Source organism: Leopardus geoffroyi, chromosome A2, assembly GCF_018350155.1.
Source record: "Leopardus geoffroyi isolate Oge1 chromosome A2, O.geoffroyi_Oge1_pat1.0, whole genome shotgun sequence".
Lineage (NCBI taxonomy): Eukaryota > Metazoa > Chordata > Mammalia > Carnivora > Felidae > Leopardus > Leopardus geoffroyi.
In genome coordinates, this window is record NC_059331.1 from 160,792,927 (window position 1) to 160,820,026 (window position 27,100).

At 39.0% G+C, this 27,100-nt stretch overlaps 1 protein-coding gene across 1 annotated transcript in view; it reads left to right on the plus strand.

Annotated features, from left to right (window-relative positions):
- Positions 1–27,100, plus strand: part of CNTNAP2 (contactin associated protein 2) — a 1,977,252-nt gene that overhangs the window by 911,116 nt on the left and 1,039,036 nt on the right. The window lies entirely within an intron of this gene.

Here is a 27,100-nt window from a genome sequence, read left to right on the forward strand (position 1 = left end):
GTTCATCGGACGGTGGGTAGTGCTCTGAGTGTTTTACGTTTATAGACAAAGAATGTCTGTTTTACTAACAGAAGAGTACCTGGCAGTTTTTGACTTGGTGGACATTCAGATACCTTTTGCCCTTAGTAACAAGTGCATGTTAATTTAATTATGACTTTTAAAGTTATATTCAACTGCTTGAAGCAGAGCCTCGAAGTCTTCTCGCTAAATTTATGTGATATTTCGGGAAAACCGCAACAACAGCAACAACGGTAACAACGAAGGGTGGTTACAGGGAGGAGTGACAAGATGTGTGCATCAACTGAGGAAAGACTGTCTTGGCTTAGGGTGATTTTTAAACATGACCTCACAATGGTATCCTAGACTGAGGCTGGGGTCATAATTGTTCTTAATTGAATAAACTTAGCAATCTTGGGATAATCTTTGACTAATATCATACAAAGAAAGCTAGGATCACAGGGTGAGATGATATAAACAGAGAAAAACTAGGGGGACTGATAAACAGTAAAAGTTCTCATCAAATTTCTCTAGATATTCCTTGCCGTAGTGTTATATTTTTATCTTGTTAGAACTCCTTAGAAATGGAAAACGGGAATAGCTAACGTTGACTGAGCACTTTGTACAGATGTACCAAACACTCAAATGCTCAACTGTAAGACTGCCGACTCTGATTTCTAAATATTCCATGTTCACTTGCAATACCGTATGTATGCACCTGACATGGTTTCTAACACGTCCTACTATTTGTGTCCGTGTCGTTTCCCTGCAGGCTGTTAGGTCTTTAAGGGATGAGGCGATGCCTCTTCTCTTCTAGCCTATAGAATAGCACCTGTTACTTTAGAGGTCCTCTGGGAATGTTTGTGGAGTTAACACTGTGGCCATTTGAATTCGTGTTCACTAACAGAATACCTCTGGCTGAAGGGTATGCATCTTTCCATACAACAAGCTTTGTGTTTCTGTAGGGCATGGCTGTATAGACTACTACTGAGAAGGATTCAAGGAAGGTATAGGGACCATGATGTCAGAGGTGTATCGAATTATTGAAATCAAAAGCTGTTGTGCAATGCCTGGAAGTTTACTTTTTCTGTGTTTGCTGTTAGTTTTGCTTTCCACTGAATGTTCAAATGGATTGATCAGCCATATTTTATCACTACTTCCCAGTATAGATTCGCCTGGGGAGATTTAGAGCAAATACAAAATAACTGGAGATTCCAGAATAACACATAAAACACATACACATACAAATATCGACCATAGTTGAAAAACTCCCCGTTAGATTTTACTATGATTAATGATTCATTTCTAATGACTAAATACATAAAAATATAAGTATGAAGTCCTCCCTTCTAGCGTTCTCTGAACAAACCCAAATTCCTGGTGATTTTCCATGTAACATGAACCCTTACGATGGTAATGATAGGATCTTAAATGTACAGGTCAATAAAAATTTCCTAATTTAATTTGATCTTATTTAGGACTCTAAGATACTTTCATCTAATTTAAACTGTATTTTTATGAAAAAGTAAAAGGAAGAAAGAAGAAAGGAATCCAATATGCAACAACTAATTTACCTGAACAGATTTGCTTAAATATGATAAAATTGGACTTTAGAATTTTTGCCAATTTAGCCAACAATCTGTGCAAATTAAGGGCAACTCATGGGAAATTTAAACATTTCTATAACCTTGCTCTTATACATCCCAATGAAAATACCTTACTGTTTCAAATATTTATTTTTCCTATACACATAGTGGAAGTCAAGATCACATCAGTTATTACCGCTCAAGTTTCAGAAAGGTTAGTAGGTAAGTATAGATGCACATACATTTTTTAAAAGTTATGTCTATACTCATTTAAACTGTTTATTAAAAAATAAAGAAGGAAGAGATTCAGTATATGACTACATTCATCCATCCTACAAATTCATATGGAGTTCACAGAAGGCAATTTTCATCTGTATTTAAAGCATTTTACCAAACTCAATTAAATGTATGAGTAACTTAGTGCAAGTAGCAACACCGAGAAAATAATTTAGAAAAATAAGTTAATCCCAGGGCACTAATGTTTGCTTTAACAAAGGGAAATAGTCTGTATTATATCTACCCTATTCTTATCAGCAGCATGAACACTGATGAATGTCAGTCCTTCTTTACTTTATTATTAAAATAGCTTGGTTGTAAGGGTGTCTGGGTGGCTCAGTCAGTTGAGCATCTGGCTCTTAGTTTTGGCTCAGGTAAAGATCTTTCTCGTGGTTCGTAAAATCGATCCCTGTGTCCTGCTCTGCGCAGGTAGCATAGAGCTTACTTGGGATTCTCTGTCCCCTCTCCCCAACTTGCTCACACTCTCCCCTCCTCAAAATAAATTTAAAAAAACCTTAAAAATAGCTTGGTTGTGAAAATGTAGAAGATACAGACAATTTAGAAGAGGAAAGCAGTTACTGATAACATTACTATGTGCACACACATGCACACACACACACACACACACACACACACACACACACACACCACTTCTAGCATAGTGCATTGAGAGGTCATTATAGAGACACTCAAGTACTGTCTGTTAATAGATACTTGTATCTTGGTTTTGTTTTTAGTTAGTAAGTTCTGTGGTCCAAGATGAAGGTAATTCAAATGGTTCACAAGCCTTTTCATTCTGTCTTGGACAGCATTGTTCTTTGGTGGTGAATTCAAACTAACCCTATAAGTTAGAGAATTTTCAGTACTTTTTTTCACCCATTCCTTGTATTTTTTCCCTCTATGTTGTAATTAATTTCAGGTCTCATTAGTTTGGACAATGGATTCAACTTGTAAAATTCACTCAAACTCCGAGTTACCTTCACTTTGCACAGTGGGTTATCTTTCTGTGAAAATACTTTCCAAGTTGCAACATCAACTTTTATAAAACATTCCACTATATTTATATCTATTTAGAACCCTAATTAGCGAGTGGTGAATACAGATTTTTGCATTTCCTTTAACTAGGAGTAAGTAGTAAAAGGGGGAAAAGTGCTAAAAGTATCAGATGGGTAATGTGTGTTCACTTGAGCGTCTCGTTTGTTTTAACTTTCATGTCAGAGCTGTGGAGAAGGTAGACCTAGAACTGTGTTTTTAAAATTATTTGGAGTTTTTAAAAATGGTTTTTCAAGCTTTTTGAGGTAGGATTGACAAAGTTAAATTGTATGTATTTACACATTGTACAGGTTGTGCAGTGTGATTTTTTAAGGTGTGTGATAATATATGTATACATTGTGAAATAATTACCACAACCAAATTAACAAATCTGTCACCTCACACTTACGTGTGTGTGTGTGTGTGAGCTCATGTGCATGGTGAGAACACTTAAGATGTACTCTTTTTTTTTTTATTTTTTTTAGCGTTTATTTATTTTTGAGAGAAAGAGACAGAACATGAGTGAGAGAGGGGCAGAGAGAGAAAGGGAGACCCAGAATCTGAGCCAAGCTCCGGGCTCTGAGCTGTCAGCATAGAGCCTGACGCAGGGCTCGAACTCACGAGTGGTGAGATCATGACCTGAGCTGAAGTCAGACACTTAACCGACTGAGCCACGCAGGTGCCTCAAGATCTATTCTTTTAGCAAATTTGAAGTATACATTATAGTATCATTAACTATAATCACCTGCTATACATTGGATTCCCTGGAACTTTTTCATCTCATAACTGAAAATTTGTATCTTTTGACCAGCATCTTTCCGTTTTCCCTACCCTCCAGCTACTGGCAACCACTGCTCTACTCTCTAGTTCTATGACTTCTACTCCTTTAGATTCCTCATAAAAGTGAGATCATACAATATTTGCCTTTCTGTACCTGGCTTATTTCACTTAGCGTAACATCCTCCAGATTCAAATGATTTTGTTAAAAACACAGTAAGAAAACATTTTATATTGTACTCAATTTCTACTAAAACAGAGTTTCACGAAATAAAATGTACTTTGCTATTTTAGATGCGCTTTTTTTTAAGTTTATTTATTTTGAGAGAGAGAGCACACGTGGGCACATGCGCACGGGAGGGGCAGAGAGAGAGAGAATCTCAAGGAGGTTCTGGGAGCCTACAGTCTGTGAGATCATGAGGTGAGCTGAAATCAAGAGTTGGATGCTTAACCAGCTGAGTCACCCAGGTTCCCCTAGATGCACTCTTGTAAGTTTGATGTTTTTGCCCTTTTCTTTTTCATTAAAATTTTCATGACCCCCAAATTCTTTTATGATCTAAAAACAAGTGACCTACATTTTGGAAAACGTTGACCTACAGATATGTCTTCTCATCTGAAGTTAGAATTTTTTGAAGTTCTAGCAGCTTGGAGGTATTTACTCTGTCATTACATTTTGGAATACTAAATGTATCTTCTAGGAACAATATTGCAATATTATAGTGGTAGTAAAAAAGTATTCATGTGTATTACTGTCTGATGTATAGTCAAACACACACACACACACACACACACACACAAACTACCTACTATTTGAGATAAGGTTTTTACTGCAAAATTCCTTAGTTTTATGCCACTAAATTATGCACAGATGTTTACAATAATACTCTAAAGCTGTGGTCTAACCATATTAATAAGGTCATAAAAAGTGTTCATCATTTATAAAGTGGAAGGGAAGTGATTTCTATTAATGACCTTTCTTACCTACTGAAAAAAGAAATCAGTTTCTATCCATGTAAACAAAGCCTTTTAGAAAAGATATTCAGAAATGCACTGCTTCTAAATCAGCTGTTTTCTACCTGAAGTATTAGAACCTCCTTGTTTTGTTTACATAAATATTGTTTCAATTTTAGAATGACTGTTCAGCATCTGAACTGCTTCAGAAACCTGTATTCAGCAAAGATCACCTTTGTTTGTATTTCTGTCTCCAAAGAAAATCTTTTTTTTTAAATTTTTTTTAACGTTTATTTATTTTTGAGACAGAGAGAGACAGAGCATGAACAGGGGAGGGGCAGAGAGAGAGGGAGACACAGAATCTGAAACAGGCTCCAGGCTCTGAGCTGTCAGCACAGAGCCCGATGCGGGGCTCGAACTCACGGACCGTGAGATCATGACCTGAGCTGAAGTCGGACTCTTAACTGACCAAGCCACCCAGGCGCCCCTCCAAAGAAAATCTTTTTGAGGCCTTGTTTTGTTTTTGTTTTATTACAGTGTCCTTTGTAAACCTTTTGAGTTGCACCTTGGGTGTGTTAAGGGAAGGTGTCTTAGTCCAGTCAGGCTGCTGTAACAGAGCTCAGTAGATCGGGGGACTGGAACAACAGACATTTATTCCACAGAGTTCTGGAGGCCGGAAGCCCGCCCCCAGGGTGCTGGCATAGTTGAATTCTGGTGAAGGCCCTCTTCCAAGTTGCAGACATCTGCTTTCTCCCTGTGTCCTCACAGGTGGAAGGGGCTAGGGAGCTCTGTGGGGTCTCTTTCGTAAGAGCACTAACCCATTCGTGAGTGTTCCAACATTGTGACATAAGCACTTTCCAAAGGCTCCACCCGCTAATACCATCACATTGGGCATTAGAATTTCAACATATGAATTTGTAGTGGGGAGACACAAACATTCCAGGTCATAGCAGAAGGAGTAGACATTTTCTTGGCTTCTTGTGTAGCTGTGGAACTTGTTGGCAAATACTGACAGGTTTCCAGTTCATTGTTGGCAACTGTATTTCCCTGGGATTACTCCTGGCACTCTCTATCCTAAGCAATTAGAATATCTCTTCTCTTGATTTTATGAACATTTGAAAATGTAGTTAGTACATTAATTCTGGAAAGAATTCATACCAGTTTACAGAATTCAGTGAGAACTTGCATCATGAGGTTTCTTTTCCTTCACATAAGAAAAAAAATAGTTTAGTTTGCAATACCATTTTTTATGTTTTGTTTATTGAGAAATGATTTTCAGCTCTATGATTTCAAACTGCAGATATTATTTCAAAATTTCTTAAAATAAATTTTTATAACTCAGAAATAATTTTTAGGCCTGCTTTACAGACTTCAAATGACTTTTTTTCCGATGCCTTACAGCAAACTGATTGGAGACATATTTAATAGTATATATTACATTCCTTAATTAAAGTTAAAACCATAATTATTAGACATCTTAAAAATGTCACCCCTCCTTGACCATTAAATTTGTATCATTGTAATTCTAAAGGAATAAGTACACAGACATATTTAACATAACATATATAAAATAATAAGCAAACAGACTATTTTTAAGTGAAGAAGTGATTTTAAAGACTGCATCTTAATATGAAATATTATGATGTCATTAGAAATAATGTTTCTCAAAATTTAGTACCATTGGAAAGTGTAATATAGGGAATAAAAATGTTTACAAAAATTATATAGAATATGGTATCTATCATTATTATAAATGTGTATGGATAGCTAGAAAACAGTTCATAATGAGAATCTGAATAGTACTAATAGTAATTATCTCTAATTAGTGGGTTATTGGCCCATTACTAACATCTTTTCTTTCATTGCTAACATTTTAATACATTTTTCATAATATCCAAAGTTTCTTCAATAAATATCAATTGCTGTGAAAGGAAAGCCAAACAAGGCAAAAAGGTATACTCTAAATTAATTGAGGATAAAATAATAGTCCTAAAAAAGTATAATGGTTAAACAGCATTATGAATGGAAATTACACAGAGTAAGTTATATCAGTTCAAAAATTCTAGTTCCTCTCTTAATTAGAAGCATATTATATGGTCAGTTTTGAAAAAGTTTGACTCTGAACAGTGATCTTCAGCTTAATTTCCTTAATGGCATTTATGTAACAAATGGAACACTTTATATTTGGATGCAGACATTTGGGCGTTGGGTCTATGAGCTTTTATTTGAAAATACACATAACTAATTTTGAGCAAATGCCACATTTGCCATGTAATTCTAAATCTTTTTTTTTTCTGGGATAGATAGATAAATGGATAAATTGATATATAAAAGCATTTCCCCTTAAAACTGTTGCCAGCTGTCAAGGAAAAACAGATTTTACTTTTCTGTCTTAATGATGAATCAATGGATGCAAATCTCTTTATTTCCAAATAATCTGCATAGACTTCTACAAAAAAATGTAGCTAAATACTGATTTTTAGAGTTCCTTCCATTTTGTTGGTCCTCTAGATATCGGAGATGTTCAAGAAAAGCTCAGATATCCATCACTTTAAGACGCTAAAGACAAAGCGTGGCTCTGGATTGTTCGAGAAAGTGGAACCTAAGGAAGGATGATTTCTAGAGCACTGTGCTCTCCTTAGTTAGGAATCTCGATTTGTGCCTGGCCAGCCTCTCTCCTCTTGTTTAATAAAAGACAAAAGTGAGTGGGACGTAGATCAGTAGATAAAGATGTATTAAATATAAATAACCTTGGACAAATCTACAACACCAGTTTGCTGATTTTTTCTCCCAAATTCACAAATAGGCTTGTTGTGAGAGCCACATGGCACCAAGCAAAATGCATTTGAGTGAATATTATCTTGCTTCTGGGTAGCGTCACCTAGCTGACTTTTTATTATATTTCAATTCCCAACGTGGCTGTGCTATCATCATGCAAGCTGAGTAGAAATCTACCTTTAATTATACTTCAGTGCATGCTGATGCATTTTCACATCAATAGAAGTATTATATTCCAACATGAAAGGAGAAAGAGGCTGGGGGGGACGTTTTGTGATATTAGGTATTGACTTATTCTTTAGGAAGCAAAGGGGACATTTTAATTTATAATCACACTCCAGGATACCATACCTACTCTAGTTTCTACAATGTTTCTGGGCCTTTTAAAATATTCTATGCCTTTTTCAGGGAAGATGAATAAAACATGATTGTGTGTATGTGTGTATAATAATTTTTAAAAATTGCAAGAAGAGGATAAAACTTAGTAAACTTAGGTGGATAAAATAGAGGTAAAAACTCCCAGTAGGGACCAGGTCATGTTTTAAAAGCTTCAGTTTACTATATAAATAAACTTACCAAACAGGAAAAAAAATCAGACATTACTTCTGTACACTATAAGAATAAAAATGAATTATGTAAGACCAGCAGAGAACACAGCTCAGGAACCCCAAACTTAATATGTGGATATAGTTGAAGATGTTTGCAAAACAGGGGAGAGAGGGCACAGAAACAGATTAGCTTTTCTGAGAGGCCCTTTTTCTTTGCCTTTCCTATACGTTTAAGGGCTGAAACTTCTTGATAGGCAAGTAGTTGGTGCATTTAAGCAATATGGATTTATATAGTAAAGAGATAATAAATCAGCTGATAATAAGCCAGGGTTCTCCAAAGAATCTCCGCCGATAGGATGTTTACAGAGAAAGGGATTTATTAGAAGGAATGGGGTCATGCAGTTATGGAGGCTGAGAGGTCCCAAGCTCTGGAGACCCAGGAGAGCCTATGGTATTGTTTCACTGCCTGTCCAGAAGTCTGACAACAGAGAGAGTCTTTGGTATAAGATACAGTCTGAAAGCTGGTTCAAGACTGGAGGCAGATAGGCTCAAGACTGGAGAGCTGACATTCCAGTCCTCGGCTGAAGACCCGTGTCCAGGCCTGAAGACAGTCATTCAGGGAGAGGGAACTCTTCCTCATTCCACCTTTTTATCCTATTCAGGCCTTCTTTGGATTGGTTGATCCCCCCCACCCCCCATATTGAGAGAATCTGCTTTACTCAGTTTCAGGATTCAAATGGTAATCTTACCCAGAAGCACCTTCACAGACATACCTAGAATAATGTTTACCCAAACGTCTAGACACTCTGATACATAAAATTGAGATATTTAGATATGGACCATCCCATCAAATTTAGATATTTTTCCATGCATATGTCCTTTGTTTTGAATAGTAACATAGTGTTGGCATGGAACAATCAAGAGATCAGTCACCTTCACAATCAGAAAGAACACAAAGCAAAACCACTGGATTAAGGCCTCCCCTCCAACCCTCCTCCCTTCCCTCCTTCATTAACCTCATGACGATGCTTACCTGGGGTTATTAACCAGAGAATTGAGACTATGAGATGGTACCATTGACTATTATCTACCTTTTCCCCTCTTAAGACTTTTAAGCAATTTGAGCCATTCGATACGTGAACAATATAGGCTGTCGAGCTATCTGGTGCTTTGTTATAATTAGTTGTGGAAATGGGCCTTTTTGAAAAAGGGAACCCACCGATTCTGGTCGAGCTGCTTGGGACTTGTTAAATTGACTTGGGAAGTGTCTGAAGAATTACTCTACTGGATACCTTCTGAGATGTTTACCACATATATTTCTCAGTCTCTTCCCTTTATTCAGAAAAGTTCAAGAGAATGTTGGGGCTGTCATACAATACTCCTCAGAAAGTACTTGCTTTTGATAATATTGTATGATAATATAATTATGTGGACCAAGCTTTAATCATAACTCAATTTTATGATTTATTTTATTCTGGCACATTTCCCTTGAGGCTTGTATAACCCCCCCACCCCCCCCCACCCCCAGCACAGACCATCCTTCTGGTAACTGAATGCCTAGTTAGTTCTGAATCCTCTTTTTTTCCAGCCACTGCTTGCTTCCTCTTACTCTCTAGCATCTACTTTTGACAAGTACGTTTGGCTTAGATCTTTGCTATAGCACTTGTTAACATCTCCCGTTTTCTGAAAAATGCTGATGACCTGCCTAGTGTGTCCAGTCTTCTAGTCCTTCCAGTCTTTCTTCTAGCTCTTGTAGTCTTCCTGGGATCCTTTTAGAGACTGGATTCCTGTTGCTGAAGCTCTGTCCAGAGGCCGGGATCTTGCTACCCCTGGACATATCACCCTGCCACCAGCTCCCTGCCTAGATGTTGGAGTACTGCTCCCTCTGATTTTCTAGCATTCTTCCCCGCCCCTCATTCCAATTTTCTGCTCTATTATCTTTAAACCTGACATTGTCGACTTGAGTCTAGGCTGCAACCCCCTATTGCCTACAAGTACTTTCTGCCACTTTGGGCACAAATTTCAATCTCCCAACCTGAAATGCCCCTGGCAGTTCTCCGTGGATCTGCACCAGAACTCAGCTTCCCTCTGTCTTCTCAGTCATCAAATTTCTGTTGCTTTTTGGGATACAGATATAACATCCAGGTTATCTGGGGGAGGGGGAGAACTGCAAGCAGAGAAGTAATAAAGTACACCCAGTCCCCAAGCTCTTCACTCTGCCTGGGCATAGAGGGTCAGCTGACACCATTGCCAAGGTTCCGTAATTACATCATTATGGGAAGCTACCTTGGTAGGAAAGGGACGCCCCTGGAGCATAGTAGCTGTTGTAAGTCTTGCACTGACTCAGATCTGCTGATGTAGCCCTCTGCTAGGGAGCTAAAGGTTGGAGGAAATGACACTCCAGGGCCATCCGGAGACTGTGATGATAACTAACAGCTGCTGAATACCTCAACCATGCCTGTCACTCTGCGAAATCCTTTACATTTATTGCCTTGCCTGTGGCTCCAGTGACCTTGCGAGTTACGTACTGTTTTGTAACCACCTTTCTCACTCATTTATATCAGTGGTAGAATCATTCTCTTAGGGACCTGAGGTCAAACCTTAAGAAAAATCAGAATTTTCCCTCCATCTGTGCCCGGCACATGTTATGACACAGCAAGCACTACCAGTTCTTTTGAAGTGTCTCATCTGTCCATCCATCATCTCCATATCCTAGTTCAAAAAATTTCATTGCTTGATGGGGCGCCTGGGTGGCTCAGTCGGTTAAGCGGCCGACTTCGGCTCAGGTCATGATCTCGCGGTCCGTGAGTTCGATCCCCGCGTCGGGCTCTGTGCTGACAGCTCAGAACCTGGAGCCTGCTTCGGATTCTGTGTCTCCCTCTCTCTGACCCTCCCCCGTTCATGCTCTGTCTCTCTCTGTCTCAAAAATAAATAAACGTTAAAAACTAAAAAAAATTTATTGCTTGAAACCATAATCAAGGCCATCTATCTTCATAGCCAAAAAGAATGTTTCTTTTCAATCATACCCCTATTTATGTGGTATATACATAGTTAAAACCATGGACAATGGAGCCAGACTGCCCACTAGACTAACACTGACTGAGGTCTTCCTCTGTTCTGGTCATTGTTTCAACAAGGTTAATGCACATAAATACAGCAAGTCATTGAATTCATTAACTCCTCAGGATAAATATCATCATTATCTGTATTGTGTAGATGAAGAAATCAAGGCATAGGGATACAGTAATTCCCCCAGGCTCTTCTAGCTAGTAAATAGCGAGTTCAAAAAGGAGTCCAGAAGATTTGAATCTAAAATCATTCTACGTTTATTCTTGGCTGCTTTACTTCATTGCCCCCTCACTTTCATTGAACATGTCTTTCATTCGTACATGATCAGGTATTGTTAAACATGACACATGGGAAATATTTACGGAATGTAGCACCTAACACCAATGACATCCTTATCATGTCTCATTGGGATTATGCCACAAGACTTTTAAATAATCTCCCCTTATTGTTCCTTATTTTTCTCTCACATTATCCAAGTTTTCATTTCTAAAATGCAAGGAAAATACTTTATTTCCCATTCCCTAAAGGATAAGTCTACATTTCTTACCATGCCGTACAAGAGCATGCACACACACAGCCCAGCTAGAAGATTTGGCCTCATTTTCCCCACTTTATACCATGTACTCCCAGGACTTTTCACTGTCTGCTGGGAATTCCTTCCTCTGTATGCCATTTTGGCAAAATTGTGTTCATCCTTCAAGATCTAGTTTAGTATCATTTATTATCAATTTAGTATCATTTCCTTTCTCAAACCCCAGGGAACAATCTGTCATCTTCTGGTATAGCACCTCATAACTTGAATACTAGTTATTTTTCTTTGTTCCATCTTAAATTACAGACTCCTCCACGGTCCTGTCTCTTGCATCTCCGTACCTGCTGACAGTCACCTCTCCTTGACAGAAAGGAGAGGAACCGTATTTTCATCTTTGACTTTTGTGTTTGATCCACACTTAGATACCCACGGAGGCTTGCTTTGCTCTCTGACTCCTGCCTCTCTAAAAATGTCCACTCCACATTCCCTCCCAATGAAAATTCCAAAGGGACTGCTTCCAAAGTGTCATACTCCCATCTAAAAGTCTTCCATGAAGCCCTAAATTTTTAAGATTAAGTCCTGTGGGTTCTCCATAAAAGTCCTGAACACTTACCCCATGGTGATCTCAACTCTTTTACAAATGTTAAATCACTTCAGTTGTTTTCTCCTGTCTGATGCTGTTTATTACATGGTTCAGATGTGCGATTACTCTGGTTGAAAATGCTTGAATCTCCTGAAGCTTTCTGAGGGCATTAATCATCTTCTTACTTCAGCCTGTCTACCTCTGAGCCCAGCACAGTATCTTACAGGTGACCTGTGTTCAAATATCCCATTGATGGATTTTTTTAATAAACTGATACCAAGATGTTATAAGCTGTAACTTTATAATCCTGTTGTCTTCATCCATTGATATGAACCAAACTCCTAGTGAAACGAGAGTAGCAAGTATCTCAGAGGAAATAATTGCTTAACTGGAGGAGGTTAATATGTGTGAAATTGATCTGGACCTGAATTTTGATGCGATGTTTTTATAGAAAGACGACTTGTTTTGTAAGGTATTGAAGCCTACAGCTGTACTGGGTAAACTATTATATGAATAAAATAAAAGCATATATACATTTGCTGAAAAATGTATTCTGAGGAGCATGACATGAAGTAAAACCCTGAAATTAGTCCTATTCCCTTTGTATTTAGTTTTTCTCCTAGAATATAAAAAAGAGCGGTGCGTGATTAAAATTAATTTCGCTTTATTTTTCTTCTTCAAGCTTGGGAATGCATTTGGCGTGATAACTCCAGGGGAAATAAGAGAATCAAAGTTTCTTGTACCTTCTTCTCAAGGCCCCTGATCTCCAGTCATTTCTCCACCTGCCTAAAACAGACTTTCCAATTGTTGTTGGAACCTAGTCTGACTTACTTTGTCGAGGGAAAAGGTGTCTTCGATGATCAAGTCTTGTTGTCTCTGACTTCTTTTATTTGGCAACTCTGGGCAATAACCCTTTCTCTATTAGATAACTAAACGGTAAAACGTAAACTCCAGAGCAACTTCATCGGAGACACTGCACAGGGACACGGAGGGATAAATGGCGGATTCGCCACCCTTCCCCTCAGGCCCCGGGCAGGCCCCTGCTTGGCCTCACCCGCATGAAACCAGACAGCACACACTCCCTGCACGTCGAGCAGACTGTATTCAGCCATGATGGGAAGAACAGAGCTATTAGACCCTCTCCTTTTCCTCTACTCTTTATAATGCAGCCCTCTACAGGAAAACATGAAATCTGGCCCACGCATGTAGATCCACCGGCAGGGGAGTTTGAACCTTTTCCAATCACGGAGCCTTGTGTTCTATTTCATGCAAGGTAATCAGCACCACAGGCATACATAGCAAATGGTTTGTTCATAAAAAGTTTGATGAGGGGTATAAAACCCTCGATAGTCTCTGGAAGAAAGACTTCCCGTAGGAAACGGAAAGAAAAAGAGGGTGGTGTATATCTTCACGTATTGTTTGACTGCCTGGAGTGGTACTACAATACACAGTGCAATTTATTTCATAGAACAGCCAATGGGCATCAGTACTGAAAAAAAAAATTGAGTGTGGGTTCTGTCACTGCGAGTGAGTGCATCTCCAGCAGTGAATGCAGGTGGTAGGCGTTGTGTGAATGTGTATAAATGTGTATGCAGACTAATAGAAAAAGAACACCTTCAATCTTTCATGAAGTAAAAACCTCAAAATTCAATAGCTTGGTTTTTAATTGAGCACTCTACTGTCTCCATTTGCCATATTTGAATGATTTGGAATAGAAAGTTTTCATCAGTAAGATGATATGACATGAAACGGTCAGAATTGTAGCTCATGCTGAGCGGTAGTGAAGTGCGTGGTTTCTTCTTTTCCCCTTTCTCAAATGTTTCAGCATTTACTAGTAAGTAGTTCCTAGCTTTTTGGGTTCCCTTTTTTCCCCCTCTTCATAAAATCATGGATATTAATTCAGGGAAGTTGTGGGGAGAAGAAATCTTGAGGGATGGATCCTCTAAAGCACTGTTCTCACCCAGAGGTGATTTTGATCTCTGGTAGGAGATATTTGGCAACATCCAGAGACGTTTTTGGTTGTCACGAATTGGTTGTGTGTGTGTGTGTGTGTGCGCGCGCGTGTGTGCACATGTGCATGCTACTGGAATCTGGAGGATAGAGGACAAAGATGCTGCTAAATATCCCACAAAGTACAGGACAGCCCCGCTGCCTCCCCAACAAAGGGGCATTTGGCCCAGACGAAATACATCCGTCCATTTAGAGGCTTTTTTTTCTTTATTATTTTTCTCTATGCTGTTATGAGCTTCCTTCTCTTTCCCTTTTGTAGTTGTGTGTGTGTGTGTGTGTGTACATATATATATACTTATATATGTGTGTGTATATGTATATATACACTTATATATATGTGTGTGTGTATACATATACATTTATATGTATATGTATACTTGTGTGTGTATATATATGTATATACTTATATATGTTTGTATATATATGTATATATATGTGTGTGTGTGTGTGTATATATATATATATATATATATATATATATATATGCGCACATACTTTGAAAAATCCCAGACTCCTCCCTTTCATTTTGCTTTCTTTGTGAAATGTTTGTGCTTCAAACAAGGAAGATACATTGCTGACTTCTCTCTGTGGTCAGAATATATCATACAATGAGACTGTTATCCTGGTAAGCACTCTTCATTATTTTAAACCGTGGTTATTATTTTTTTCTTTTTTATACAAACTCTAAATCTATTTTTCTAAATATATGGACTCTCTAATACCTTGCTTCAGTATAACTTGATCCTGCCATTTTTATCATTTTTTTTATCAGTAATGGAAACAGACACAAATTGTGTGTGTGTGTGTGTGTGTGTGTGTGTGTGTGTGTGTTTGCCATCAGGCAGACGAGTTATCTAAATAGTCAGAATGATCGATTGTTAATATTAGATTCAAGTGTCACAGAAATTTACATTAATGGCGAGACAAAAAGAGTTACATAGCAGAACAGAGGCCTAACTGAAACCTTGTGGTTTTCAAAGTGTGTTCCTGGCAGATCTAAGTTGATGGACAGGAGACACAGCTGAAGACACAATACAGCAAGGAAGAGAGAGCACGGAACAGCTTTCCCCTGGGTAGCTGAGCAGCTCCCATGTGAAGGGGTAGCCAGACTGCCTTGCATGTTCTCTGAGCACTCCCCTTAGATGCTGCTCCTGGTCACGGGCTGCTCCGTGCTGCCACGAGCCCAGGTGGGCCTCTCCCCATCTTAAGACCGATGACAGTGGAGCCGCCGTGCCTTCCCACCAGCGCTGAGCAGACGAAGCCAACCTTCCCTTTAGGAACCACCCTTTACTACCCTGGTCTTTGCTCTCTACAAGCAATTCACACACCACCATGTGAGAATCATAAAATAGAGAAATTATAGTGTAAGTCCTCCGTAATAATGCTCACATTTGTGCGATTTCAGTCTCACCTGCAGGTTGGAAACACACACTCACACGCACCCTCACGGATTCTCACACAGCATTTCCTTTCCTGGATCATTCATCATTGCATATTGGGTACCTGGTATGTATGAAACACTGACGGTCATGTCCTCGTACCTATACTGTAATCATAAATGACAGATATTAAATGAATATATATTTATAGATAATAAAAGTTATAATGGAAACAAACAAAACTATATGGTAGAAAGTGGGGGGGTATTAAAATTAGAGTCAAACATAAAAGATAAAGAGGGGTCAAGGTGAGATAGAAGAAAACCTAAATTACAAGTTTTGTAGTTTGAAAGCACTTGACAATTCAATACGTGTTAAGAAGGGCGAGGGGAGGGGCGCCTGGGTGGCGCAGTCGGCTAAGCGTCCGACTTCAGCCAGGTCACGATCTCGCGGTCCGTGAGTTCGAGCCCCGCGTCGGGCTCTGGGCTGATGGCTCGGAGCCTGGAGCCTGTTTCCGATTCTGTGTCTCCCTCTCTCTCTGCCCCTCCCCCGTTCATGCTCTGTCTCTCTCTGTCCCCAAAATAAATAAACGTTGAAAAAAAAATTTAAAAAAAAAAAAAAAAAAAAAAAAAAAAAAAAAAGAAGGGCGAGGGGGACAAGAAGGAAGAACAGAGTTTGGAGAGATAGGTAGAAGCTAGATCATAGGAGGGGTAACCAGCTATGGCAGAAAGTTAGGACTGAAACTCATGGAAGAATTTCTTCCTAGGGAGTGCCATGGTCTTATTCTGAACGGATACCTCTGGCTACTATGTAGATAATAGACCAGATAGAATTGATAATTGATTGTAGAGGAGGATTATAGACAGGCAGCATTGGAGACAAGGAGACAAGGTAGAGTACTGCATAATCCAGGTGTAAGATAATGAGGCTTTTAACTAAGATAGCAGCAGTGTAGATAGAAGTTACAGGGTTTGAGAACTATTTCAGAGCAGTATCCTCACAACTTGGCAGATTTTGTGTGAAGTGTGAAATCTAGTCATCAAGTCCGAATTGCAGGTTCCCGACTTGATTACCTGGATAGACTGTAGTCCCTTTGTCCAGTATGTAAAAAACAATGGGAAGAAGAGTTTGGAGAGAGTCCAGGTCTGTTTGGGACATGTTACATTTTAGAAGTTCGCTAGATATGTATGCAAGTAAGTCAAGCTGTCAGTTAAGGATACGAGTGTGGAGCTCAGAAAAGAGTCAGGGCTGGAGTTATGTACTTGGGCATCATCAACATATGGATGATGTTGGAAGCTATAAGACTGGATTACTTTGGTGAATAAAAAACAACAGAGGAGAGTCCCAAACAAAGCGTTAAGGAACCTCATCTCTTCGGAATTTGGGAAGAGAAGAGAAAGCTCACAAGAAGACGAAGAGGGAATGCATAGTTAAGTAAGACAAAATCGAAGAGAGTACAGTGTCCACTGAAGTCATAGGAGGAGAGTTCCCCAAGAACGGTAGTTTAGCTGTTAAAAGACAAAAAGAACGTAAGGACCGTTAAATGGTCAACTATATAAGAAACGAATACTCAGCACTTGCTTAAGTACAGTGTAAACTTGAAAGCGGTGTGAGAATTCGATTTCCATTTCTTTTTCTTACTGAGTTTTGTGGAAGGCTCAGCCAGGACAGTTACCATCTCCACTAGGGAGAGTAAAGCCAGGCTAATGCTATTGGAAAAAAATGGCAAATGTTATTATATTTTTAGGATCATCAGTGTTGATTTCCTGTCCACTCAGTGTTTAACTCACTGTTCCCCACCTCCCATTTGCCACAATAAGTATACTCAGAACCGCAAAACTTTAAAAAAAACAAAAAGAAAACGGAACAAGAGAGGATATATCATGATGAGAATAAATTGGCAATGCTTGGAATGATCATTGAAGGGAGATGGGAGGAGACGGCTAAATCTGAAGATGCGTGGAGAACCATAATAGTAATAGAAAGTCAGCGAAGACACCTGTTGTTTCATGAAAAACAAAAAATACGAAGAAGAGGGCTGACATCTACTCAGGGATGCTCTATGACAAATACAGGTGCCTGAGACCTTTTACCTCACATAATTGTCACAGTAGGTTCTGCAGTAGGTGAATCCTTCTATAAGGTGAAAGCCAACACTTACGAAGCCCATACGAATCCTCCAGGTCCTGAGGTAGCAGAGTTGGTACTTGAAGTAATTTTGGCTCTTTTCCTAAACTCATACACTTTCTAGTAAAACATAATAAAGAGGTGGCAGATGTTCCAAAAGGTAGGGAAGATGGTTGGATGCCACGTGAATCCAAGGACCTGGAGAGGGTACTGGTATAAGGAAAATAGATGGTCAGGAAGGGAGCGTATAGTAGCTATTTTGTTAAGGTTAGGCGGCTCAAAAAAAAAAAAAAAAGTGAGACATGGGCAGGTGAAACGATAAAATTAGCATCAATCTAGCATATAAGCTGTTGAATAATAAAAACCAAATAGAATAAATATGAAATCTACTTTTCAACTCCTCTATAGAAACAACTTCACTTACAGAGATAACTCAGATACATCCATCTTGTCTGGATATTTCAGGTGAAAGTGTCTTTTAGTGGCCTCAGTTTATCTTTTCATCCTTTACTTCACTTTCACCTGTGTAAACATAATTGTTTTATTTCTTTGCCAATAATGTGTTGGAAAGCGTTTTCTAAAGGGTAAAAAAAAATGTACGTAGAAAACATAACTTTCATTCAGTGTTTATTTGGCAGTCTCTTTTGTTTGTGAATCCAAAAGATGATGGTTCCTTTTAGGGATTTTTTTAACGTGTTGTTCCAATATGTTTCCACTGCTGCTGAATGTTGATGCCAGAGTGCAGAGCTGGAAAGAGCAGCTGGGTCTTTCTTTGGCTTCCATGTACTAATTTGGAAATGGAACTGTCTTTGGGAAGCCTCTCGTGTTAATTTTGAATTTTGGATGTACTTATGCATCCAGATTTCCTGTCCCTGACGCAGCCATGGAAAAGCTGTGTTACCCTGAACTTTGCCAATGAGGTATGGTAGGAAGTATCACATCTCGTACCCCCAAATATGCACCTTGAATTTAATAATCATGACCATGTTGAAGTTGCCAGGACCTAGTGCAAGCAATTTGTGGCAAAGATACTGACCGGTGTACCTCCCCTGCAGAAATCTAGATATTAACCTGGTTGCATTCAAACAGTTTTATAAGCAGAAAAGTACCTACGTATTCATTTGTTTTGTTCTCTGCCTTCTGCTCATCTAAATAACTAAAATGTTTTCAGCAACTGGGTAAGAGGCAGTATGCTGCGGTGGTGGAGACTCGAACCTGAATGCCCGGGTTCAAATCTACCATTTGTTCGGCACTGACCAACTACCTCATCTCTCTGTGTCATGGCTTCTTCATCTGTGAAGTGTGGTGTGATGAAAAGAATAGCGTCTGCCTCTTAGATGCGTCATGGTTAGAAGGGTCTCTTGCTCATACAAGTTTTATGTTGTGTTATGGCTGGTGTTATTGTTACTGATCTTGGTAGTATGGAAACAAAGAGGAGAGAATCAGTATCTCCAACGACTTGTAATAAGGTTGAGGAGATAAAAAGTAAATGAATGGACTCTTAACATACGAGTTTAAAAAAACATGAAATTTGGGATGCCGGGGTGGCTCAGGCAGTTAAGTGTCCGACTGTTGGTTTTGGCGCAGCTCATGATTTCGCAGTGGGTCAGTTTCAGTCCCTGCGTTGGGCTGTGTGCTGACAGCGCTGGTCCTGCTTGGGATTCTCTCTCCTTCTCTCGCTGCCCCTTTACTGCTCGTGTGCGCACTCTCCCTCTCTCTAAAAATAAATAGACAAACATTAAAAAAAGACCGACATGAAATTTAATTAACGGTAAAATAACACTGGTTTATAATGGTTGATTTTTAGAGAAATATTTATGGTAGACGTTGTGCTTAAATTATAGTTACAATCAGGGGCGCCTGGGTGGCGCAGTCGGTTAAGCGTCCGACTTCAGCCAGGTCACGATCTCACGGTCCGTGAGTTCGAGCCCCGCGTCAGGCTCTGGGTTGATGGCTCAGAGCCTGGAGCCTGTTTCCGATTCTGTGTCTCCCTCTCTCTCTGACCCTCCCCTGTTCATGCTCTGTCTCTCTCTGTCCCAAAAATAAATAAACATTGAAAAAAAAAATTAAAAAAAATAAATAAATAAATAAATTATAGTTACAATCATATAAAATTAGAATCAAAAGAATTTTTATAGATCAGATGGTACCAGTGGTTCATTAAAAAATGAGGAAACCAAGGCTTGGATGTTAAAAGATCAGCCCAGGGTTCCACGGCAACACCATCACACGATCCAGAACAGATCGACTTCTGACACTCGTTCCTGAGCCGCTTCCATTGGTCCATGCTGGTTTTGCAAACCGAGAACAAGGAGAACACTTCATTAATGGGGATTAGGGAAAGGCATACCCAACATGTAAGAGGTAGCAAAGCTTTGGAGCGCTTTTACAGTCTAGGTGGGTGAAGGAAGAGTTTTAGGAGGTAAAAGCGTAAGTGGCCAGGTACAGTGCTGTCTCCTCTCTAGCACAGTAGGAAGCCCTTTGAGAGAAGCAGAGATCTGCCGGGGAGTACTGAGCGGTTACGTAAATTTCTGCATTCATTTAACAAATGTTATAAAATATTTATCGTATGTGAAGCTTACTGTTTTCTGCACACCTGATATAAATCAGGGAACACAGCTAAAATTCCTGACCTGTGGAGCTTAAGTTGTGGTCAAAGATGATAAATAGCTAAACTTGTAAGGTATGAAGTGTACAGAAATTACATCATATGTTAGGAGATCAGTGAAAGTTCTGTGTCAAAGGAATAGGTAGGGTAAGAGGTAGGTGGCGTGCAGGTGAGGTGGGCTGATCTCTACTGTTCTATAACTGCATAGAACAGTATAACTGTATAACTGTATAACTGTATAGAATAGATCTGCATAGACCTTAAAGTAAAGGTGATAAAAACAAACAAACCCTCAAACAGGTGGGGAAACTATCCAGGTGAATATACTGGGGAAGACCATTTAAGACAGGGAGAAAAACCAAAGCAAAGGCTCAAAGGAAGGAGCATGCCTAGAAAGTGTGAAGCAAAGAGGTCAATGTTTCTTGAAAAAGAGTGACCTGAGAGAGTAGAGAAAGCGTTCTCTTTTGGGAAAGTACTGGGAAAGGAAGGATGAGGGTGTGTTAGCACATACAAGACCTGTAGAGAAATAGGAAGCAACTAAAGAGTCGTCATCTGCTTCTTCTTGTATGTATGTATTTATTTATTTATATATTTTTGTACAAAGTTAAGTTTTAAAATTTATTTTGAGAGCGAGACAGACAGACAGCAAGCAGGGGGGAGGGGCAGAGGGAGAGGGTGGCAGAATCCCAAGTGCACTGACAGTGTAGAGCCTGATGTAGGGCTCAAACTCTGGAACCGTGAGATCATGATCTGAGCCGAAGTCGGATGCAAAAGCGACTGAGCCCATCAGGTGCCCTGACAAATGCTTTATTATTGTAAATACAGGTAGCTATATCTACGGTATGGTTTCTGATAGGTTTCGGATGTATTTAAATGATGTCCTGGATTCATCGTATATTGTTTTCGTTGGAGTACAGTTAGGAAACAGAAATCATCCAGTTATTTCCACAGAGTTCAGTAAAGAGAAGAAGGTTAAATGGACACTGGCAGACTAAAGGGTAAAAGAAGAAGGGACACTGAGGTGGCACAAATACAGCAGTTGCTGAGGGAAAAAGGGGAGGAGTGGGGGTTTTCAGAACAAACTCTGTTTGGAGGAGGGCCCCTTACAGAGCTGGAAGCTAGACTTCCACATAGATGATACGAATGTTGACAGGGACATAATAGAATGCACTATTCATAATTAAGAAGTTCACGCTCTATGTTAAATATTTGTGGAGGCAGTGATACTATGCATGATGAAACCTAGTATAGAATATGCATTATATATATCAAGACTACTGTGCACATGCTTATGTTGTGTACTTTATGATGTCTATGCATGATATCACATAGTATGCATGTGTAGAATGAATTGTATATAGTGGTGCATATATACATAGGGAAAGGAACTTCTGAGGGAATCACTGTTGCCCAACTTGTGTTGGTACCATAAGAGATTGGAAGAGGGACCCTGTGGATCTGGGATCACACACAGGGGCCTGCTGGTGTGTGCTGATACGTCCCAGAGTAGGGGAAAATCTGGAAAGGGCAACCAGTTCTAGGTCCATGGAATCAAGGAACATAATGTCAGAAACATTGGTCTTAGAGCTTTATTTCTTCCCACTATCACGAACAGGGATTTTGACCTCTAATAAAGTGCAAATACTTCTGGAAGAGGTTTTACCTCCTTCCCCCCCCCCCATTTTGTTGTGAATATTGTACAAGAAATGATCAGGAGGGAGATGGTGCTGAGAGGGGAGGAAGGTTGCCTGGCTAGAAAGCAGGTGTAAGTGTGTGTAAAGGACAGTGCCTTCCCGTGAACAGAGTTGTTAGAGCAGCCGCCATCTTTCTTTCCCTTCTCCAGGTTTAAGGCACATCTTTAAGATGCCCTTTCTGAGCATTCTATTCGCAGTTGACCTTTATTTCCTATTAGCGAGCTCTGTTCCCTTTTAACAATACTTTTATCATCTTTTAACAATACTATGTGATTGTTTCAGTTCAATTTTTTTCTGTTTCTTGTTTATCTCTACCACCGACATGAGCTTTTTGAGAATTGGGATCCCACCTCTCTGGTGCCACATTGCTTCCCAAGAGCTTAGCCCCACGCTTGGCACAGATACACATGCTTAATGCACTTATCTAGACAGATGAACAAGTGAACAGCATGAATGATTTTCAGATCCTCTTATTCCAGCCAAACATAAATGCCCTATATTTATCAGAAAAGGCACAATTATTAAGTTTTAATCCAAATTTTTATATTACATACTTATATTTCATTATCAGTAATTCAATTAGTGGCACATAGTGGGACATTCTATTGTTTCTTTTTGTACATTAATAATTTCACGTTAAATCAGCAATAACAAAAATGGCTTCTATGCTGTTCATGTTCTAAAAAAGTAATAAAAACACTGCAGCCAAATGACATTTTAATAATGTGAAGTTTATTTGCAAATCTCTCACTTCTTTGTGCTCATATTGACACTGTCTTCTTTTTTACTTTCCCCAGTGATTTCTCATCTTTAGTTCTAAAATGGAAAAGTGATTAAACATGTCAAAACAAATAACTCTGCATTTTAGTTTTTCAAGTAAATTAAAATTTCATGGGCCTCTTGAAAACAGTCATATGGAAACATCCAATAATAACCACATCAGCTTCTAATGGAACAAGTTTTCAGCAAGCTTAAAAGAGCTTTTATGTTTTTATAAATCCATTTTGAACGATAGCTGAAAAAAATTAAGTTTAGCTCATCCCTAATAATGCTATTTATGATAATAGTTCTTGAGAAGGTTTATTTCTGCACCACGGATTACATGCATAACAGGACCATGTGCTGCATGTGTTTATGAAAAGAAACCACTTTTCACGCTGCTAAGTTAAACCCTATCTCATTTTGCTGACCTAGGGTTTAGCACAATTAACCTATTCATTAGTTGTGAAGAAGAAGGGACCTAAGTGGTGGTTTAGAGCAAGCATGGGCACATCTTAAAATAAAACAGGTGTTTGTGTCTCGGGATGATTTTTCTCCAGTATTAAAAAGCATTGGCAATGCCTGAATCTGTAGCCAGAGCTGAAAAATGGAGTTTTCTGTCTCCATCATTCTCTCTTCCTGTGTGTGCCAGAATGAATTTTGTCCTTGTTGCACATCTACTTGAGGCTATGCACCCAGCAATGAACTTAGAAAATATAGAGAGGAATAAAACAGGCTCCCTAAGCAGAGAGAGTTTATGCTCTAAAGGAGGAAATGGATTTCTAACAACAAAAGAAATACAATGCAGTGTCATAAATTCCATACAAATAATGCGTACATGTTGTTTTGCAAACAAACAATGGTGCACCTTGCTTCCTGGGGGATTTGCTGGAGAGTTGACAGAGGAAATAACATTTGATCTGAGACATAAAAGAAAGGTCAAAGATCTCGATTTTGGCAGAGGAGTGAGTCAGCTTAAACAGGCAAAGGGGACAGCATTTTCAAAGTGTGAAATTACACAATGTTTCAGGGAACTTTGGAGGGTGTCTGGAACACATGAGTGGAACTGAAAAGGAGCAGAAATTTCTTACACTAATTCAAATTGGGAAGTCTTGTGTGACCTTTGAGAGAACTTAGATTGTATTCTGTGGGTAGCTATTAGAAGTATATAAGTAAAAGAATTACACGATCAAATCTTTTCAGAGATGTGACTTTTTGTCATATGCCAATTTTTTAAAGGTGTGTCAGTTATTAAAATATCTACACATGAAATTAGAGTTAAGATGAAGAAATATTTTAGAAAGAGCATTTAGAAAGTCAAATATACCTATTTATCCATGATGCTCAAATATATTTAATTTTGATAAAGCCTTGTAAGAATGAGCACTTTTTTAGACAAATAATCAACTATACACATTCTTCAATGTTGACTGAATTTATCAGTCTTTATATTACTGCCTTAAAGCACTCTAATATATTTCCATTCATAATCATATTTCCAAAGATCAGAATCAGCACATGATCTATAGAATTTTTTTCATACTTATTAATTCACTTGTACAATATGACTGATCCAGGGGCACCTGGGTGGCTCAGTCTGTTAAGCAGCTGACTTTGGCTCAGGTCATGATCTCGCAGTTTGTGAGTTCAAGCCCCGCATCGGGCTCCGTGCTGACAGCTCAGAGCCTGGAGCCTGCTTTGGATTCTGTGTCTCCCCGTCTCTCTGTCCCTACTCTGCTCCTACTCTGTCTCTTTAAAAAATAAATAATTATAATAAAAACAATATGACTGATCCAGGTATAAAAATTAAACCACAATTAACTGTGCATCTAATAAACTCTCATCATTTTGTGTTTTCTAACCATACCGTCATGTTTCACAACTCAACAGTATGTAATGAAGGTGTATCATCACTACCTATATTGATAACTGTGCAGAAACCTTAACTAAGGTTTATTATTCATCTATGAGTCATAGATCTTTATATGATATGAATAGAATATATTTTTATTATATGAAATGTATTGTCAAATTAGTTTCCATACAACACCCAATGCTCATCCCAAAAGATGCCCTCTTCAATGCCCACCACCTACCCTCCCAGAATAGAATATTTTTGGTGCAGAAGTTGCAACATAGAAATGACAGGAACTATCCAAAGTTTTAGTTACTTGGTTTGAAGTAGTTTAGAAAGTGTAATTTACAAGACCCAAAAGTACCTAAAAGGTTCGCTAGGATGAGTTTAGCATTATTTTGAGCTATCTAGTCACAGAACTATTACCACTGACAAATTAGTCGTCAGTATCACAAGTAATTGCAATCCAACATAGCTGTTTTCATAAATGCCATCGTAAAACTGGGAAGTATTTCTAAGATAATTTCAATTAATATACAAATAAATATTCAATATACGGGCCTTTCACATTAGTGATGTTGATGGATACTTACCAGTTAATATATCTAGGCCAGTTATCTCTTTTACGCTCATGCTTTTTAGGAAACAAATTTATTATTTAAAAATAACAGATTTTTATTAAATTACAGGAATATGGAATAAAACTTTCCCGGCTCAGAGAAGAGAAAACTTTGTGGGGGTTTATAATTAGAGAGATATTTTCCAGAGTGACATACTATATTGTGAATGCTTCTGTCCCTGTCAAGATTTTTAGAAATTATGTTTAATTATTATATTTTTATTACTACACCTACTTGCCTTTATTAACACATATGTATCGAATGCCAGCAACTTTCACTGTGTGCAGTGTGGCCATCCCAGGAGATAGCGAAAGTGCCCCTGGGTGGCTCAGTCATTTTGAGCTTCTGACTTCAGCCCAGGTCATCATCTCGCAGTTTGTGAGGGGAAACCCTGCATCGGGCTCTGTGCTGACAGTGGAGCCTGAGCCTGCTTCAGATTCTGCGTTCCTTTCTCTCTGCCCCACCCCTGCTTGCACTTGTCTTCCTCTCAAAAACGAATAAAGATTTAAAAAATTTAAAAAAAAATCCTGAAAGAGTTCAGAATAAACAAGATATAAAATTGCGATATGATGTATTAAGTATTATAAGCATGCATTTAAAAGAGTCAACTAGGGGCGCCTGGGTGGCGCAGTCGGTTACGCGTCCGACTTCAGCCAGGTCACGATCTCGCGGTCTGGGAGTTCGAGCCCCACGTCAGGCTCTGGGCTGATGGCTCAGAGCCTGGAGCCTGTTTCCGATTCTGTGTCTCCCTCTCTCTCTGCCCCTCCCCCGTTCATGCTCTGTCTCTCTGTCCCAAAAATAAATAAACGTTGAAAAAAAAAATTAAAAGAGTCAACTAATCTTGAGGGAATGTGAATATTTAAGATTTTTTTTCTTATTTTTGTTAATGTAGAGACCAAAACAATGTGCAAGCATAGATGAGTGAGGAGGAGGAAGGGTAATTCCATTAGTGGGGACAGAATGCTCAAATTCCAAGATGACGTGGTGCTGATGCCATTTTGGTACAGCAGAATGAATCTTTTGGGTAAGCAGAGGGCTGATTGTGAAGAATTTTTCATTTCATACGAAGACAATTGGATTATTACCTCAAAGCAGTGGAAAACCATTAAAATATTTTAGAAGTGACCTTGATTTTTGTTAGCAGCAGAGAAATAGCAAGAAGGGACAGATTCATGAGGTAGTGAGCAGGTAAGTGTTAAAGGATTTGGTGTCCAATTAGATGGATGTAAGCAGACAAGAGCCAGGGAAGTAGTGAGAGCTCCCTGATTTAAGACCTGGGTAACCTGATGAATAATATGGTTAATAACTGTGATATAAAATACAGAAGAAACAGCTACATGGGGTTCTGAGTTCAGTTTAAGACCCGAAGTGTTTGAAGGGCCACTAGGATACTCCAACTCAATTTGCTTCAAACAAAAGTAGGATGATGTGGAATCTTGGGGCATTTTGGCATATGGGATAAGGATAAGTAAATTTCCTCTTGTTGAGGGTGTTTTATATCCTTGCTATCCTTGGTAATATCATTAAGCCAGTATAGCCTTTGAGCACCTATTTGTACGCATGTAAACTGTTATGCACACACAAGGTTTGTCTGTCTGTTACCGCTGTAGACTTGGGGCCAAGTACAGTGCCTGATACATAGTCAAAACTCAACACCAATGTATTGAATACCTCGGGGGATCTACCCAGCCTTTTTCCCTGAGAGGGAGTTTTCTGAGTGTCCTGGCATAAGTTCTCTTATTCACAGTCTGGTTTAAATGAAGAGAGCAGGCACATCCTTCCATATTCTCTGTCCTAGTAAATCCTGGCATCTTCACAGGAGCACCTGCTGTCTTCTTTATTAGAACTTTGTCCTCAGTTTGAAGAGGTTATTTCTGCTTCACACAAAATCAAAATCTCTTCCTGTGACCCTATCCATT